A 3,905-nucleotide genomic window follows, 5' to 3' on the forward strand; every position below is an offset into this window, starting at 1 on the left:
TTCCTTGGCTTTTCTCATGACTATGAACTTCCCTGAATGCTTTCCATTGGTTCCTTTCTGCTCAAATTAAGTGGACCCAGCTTTACTGGTGTTGCTTGCAAGCTAATCAGTTTGAAATGAGCAGATGTTATCAGGAACTTCCTGCTACGCGTGGGTGTCTTAGCAAGAAGATGAGTTGGAATTTAAAGTCTGGTTCTGGAGCCCACTGTTTTTTTGGGGGTCTGATCTAAACGAAAGGAAGGAAGCCTCCTCTGTTATGTAAACACTTGCAACGTGGCTCCAGGCTGACTCTGGCCATAAACCCTTATGACAGTTGTCCGCTTCCTTTCTGAAACTGAGAAACCTCAAGAACTACAAGTGTTGACTCACAAATTATTGTCATCTTTACCTATGTTCCTGAAGGCTTTGAGGTGGCTCACATACCCAGCTATATCCTTTATAGATGAAAGATGATAAAAACCAATCTAAAAACACGTTCAAAACCCACAGACGCCCAGACAGGAGATTGTGGCAATGTAATAAGCAGACCGAGGAAGTGAACCTGAAAGGGTGATGCTTTGGGGGTTGGACCTTCACATAAAGAATACCAAGTCTGTGTGAACTTCTCACACTGCTCTTTGGGGCTTGAGAATTCTGCCAGGATGCTCTGGCTGCTGGTGATGGAGAATACTGAAGGGTGTGAGTTAGGGTGGTATTTGCTTGCCACACCAGCGATTTCATAGAAGTGGTTCAAGGGTATTAGGACAGGCTTGGGTTTGGTAATGTTGTCACATTACCAAATTCCTTTTGCTTGACTCTTTGACCATCACCAGGGTCAGCTTCACTCCAAGGCTGGGTCTCTGTAGTGGGTTGAATGGTGACCCCCTAAAAGTTATGCCCACGCCCTAACGCCTGGTACCCGTGAATGGGACCTAGTTTAGAAAAAAAATTTCTTCATGTATATTATGAAGTTAAGGATCTTGTGATGAGGTCATCCTAGGTTATCTGGGTGGGCTCTAAATCCAGTGATAAGTGCCCTTACCAGAGAGAGAAGAGGAGAAGACACAGAGATTGCAGAGGAGAAAGCAGGTGAAGATGGAAGGCGGAGATAGGAATGACGAGCCCCCAGACAGAGGAACAGCGGGAGTCCACCCCACCAAGGCAAGAAGTAGACTGCCCTGGAGCCTCTGGGGGGTGCAAGGCCCTCCTGACACCCTGAGTTTGGACTCCTGGCCTCTGGAACTGTAAGAGAATACATTTATGTGGTTTAAAGCCAGAAAGGTGATGACAATTTGCTATAATAGGTAGAGGAAACATATGATCTCTTTGGAGTCAGGAAATGGCTGCCCACTGGGGCCACTTGCTTTCTTGTTTCTGTCCCGTGGGAGAGAGAAGCACTTCTATTTTGTCTGTCTGATGGGGTTGTGTGTTCATCTTAAAGCCCACAAAGGTCCTCTAGGAACGCCAAGACACACTGGACCTTAAGCAGGGTTTTCCACCACCAGTGCTGTTAACATCCAGGGCTGGATAGTTCTTTGTGTAGAGTGGGTGGGGGCGTCCTGTTGAGCAGCATCCCTGGTCTCCACCCACTAGATGCCAGCCATGACAACCGAATTGTCTCCAGACTTTGCCTAGTGTTGGCTGGGAGGGAAAAGTCACCGCCAGTTAAGAACCACTGATGTAGACGGATCCAGGTCCATTTTGGGGCCTGTAAGCATTCATAGCTGCAAATGGATGGCAGGTGAGATGGACCAAGTCATGACATGTTCCCCCCAGTGTTTAACTGGGATGATGCGTAGGCAGAAGGTGAGGTGCTGGGAGAAGAAGTGGCTTTAGAATTTGACATCGCTCTGGACACAGCATAAATGATAAGGGGTGGTCTGCTTCCGATGGTGACAGAAGCCTTAGATGCAAACATAGTAATGAATGGTTCAGAAAAGAAGTTGTTGGTATTGTATTCATAACTCTTCCGTAAATTTGTTTCAAAATACACAAGCTAAAAAACAAACAAACAAACAAAACCAACCCAATACAGAATAACAAATAAAACAGCACAAAAACCATGTCCTCAGCATCATGAAAAGATAGGGAATGCCCGAACTTCAAAACAATTCCAAGTAAAATGAAAAACGAAAAACCCAGCAGTTTCTACACAGCAATCTCATGCTCTCTCTCTTTTCATATTTTTTATATATTTGAGTCCTGGGAATGTGTTATTAGAATAAGTCAAGTTCAATAAGTAAGAGTGAAGGCAGAAAAGAAGGAAGATGGCGGACTAGGTAAAGGCAGGTATATCTCCTCCCAGGTCTGCATTGACATTACAACCAAATTATAAAATAATCAACGTGCAGAATCACCTGAAGGCCAGCCGATCATAACACCTATGTCTGATAATAGAAAGGAGCCACATTGAAGCCAGCTGGAGGGGCAAAGTCACAAATCGAGCTGGACCCGCTCCTGTGGGTGGTGGAGGATCACTGGGAGGGAGAGTGAAGCTGTAGAGGCTCTCCTGAAGGAGAGGGTGATTCTGATCTCATCTGGGGGCTCCCCAGCACAGGATTCCAGCCCAGGGAAGAGGAGATTCCAGTAACCGTAGAAATCAGAGGGGATTCCAGCTGTCTGGGTAAGATGGAAGGAGACTGAATCCCTAGACGTCCCTTCGAAGGACCCCCACACAGGCTTTCTGACCTGTGGATGCCCCGCCCTACCCACAAATTGCCCCATGTGGCCCATTGACAATGAACTGCCACAGCCCTGCCACTCCTCTCCCCTGATCTCCCAATCCACACAGGCAACATTCTTTGGATGGCACAGGGTGCATGGAAATTAATGGCAGGCAGAACTTTACTGCCTGCAAGAGCTGCAATATTGTGTCCAGGGAGTGCAGGGGTCCGTGGGACCACTCCAAACAGCAGCTGGTCTCACTGTAATCTGTATCTCGCAGGTACAGAAATTGCAGCAAAAGTGAGGCTGTATTGGCCAGATGGCCCTTGTCTCCCTGAGATCTCACTTCACCCAAGCCACAAAGTGCCTGCAGCCCATTGACAAGCAGCCTCTTGTACCCTGCTTGGCTCTGGGGTTGTGCAGTCAGCGCAGGCAACAGACCTTGGTTAGCACAGTGAGCATGTTTCAAGGAAAACAGTTGTGGATACATCACTGCTGCCTGTACAAACTGTAATATCTGTTGAGGGGATTGCAGGGGTCTATGCTGGCCTGAAGGCCCTTGACTCCGTGAGCTCTTGCCCCATCCAATGCACAAAGTGCCCACTACATGTTGATAGGCAGCTGCCCTTGCCCTGGGGTAGCACATTTAGGCCCAGAGTGGGCAGCAGTTGACCTTGCTACGAGTGGAAACTTGTACAGGGAACCACAGAAACAGCGTTGGCATGTAAACTGATGCTGCAATGGCAGGGAGAAATTTACTCAGTAGACCCAGGAGACTCCCAGGGTCCCTGTGCCACTCAACATGCATGTCACCGAGAGGCTCATCCAGTTTCAGAGACTTACAGGCAACTGACAGGCAGTGTCAGGCCTTGAGGAGCACTGTTCCCTCTGCTAAACTGCCTTAGGTCAGGGAAGGGGGATAATTGACCACGAATACTCTATCTAGTAAGGCTTTCAATTAAAATAGAAGGCGAGATAAAGAGAGGCAGTGTCTTGAGGAGCACTGTTCCCTCTGCTAAACTGCCTTAGGTCAGGGAAGGGGGATAATTGACCACGAATACTCTATCTAGTAAGGCTTTCAATTCAATTAGAAGGCGAGATAAAGAGCTTCCCAGACAGGAAAAAGCTTAAGGAATTTGTAAATGCTCTAATCAAATCAAAAGACATAACCAAATGGAGAAGAAAACAAGACTCATGCATATGCTGTCTACAAGATACCAACTTCAGATCAAATGACACTCACAGACTGAAAGTAAAGTAAA

General features: G+C 47.2%; 1 protein-coding gene across 9 annotated transcripts in view; it reads left to right on the plus strand.

The window, feature by feature from the left end:
• RDH13 (retinol dehydrogenase 13) overlaps positions 1 to 3,905 on the plus strand; it is a 23,047-nt gene that overhangs the window by 11,225 nt on the left and 7,917 nt on the right. The window lies entirely within an intron of this gene.

Source organism: Pteropus alecto, unplaced genomic scaffold (genome assembly GCF_000325575.1).
Source record: "Pteropus alecto unplaced genomic scaffold, ASM32557v1 scaffold326, whole genome shotgun sequence".
NCBI lineage: Eukaryota > Metazoa > Chordata > Mammalia > Chiroptera > Pteropodidae > Pteropus > Pteropus alecto.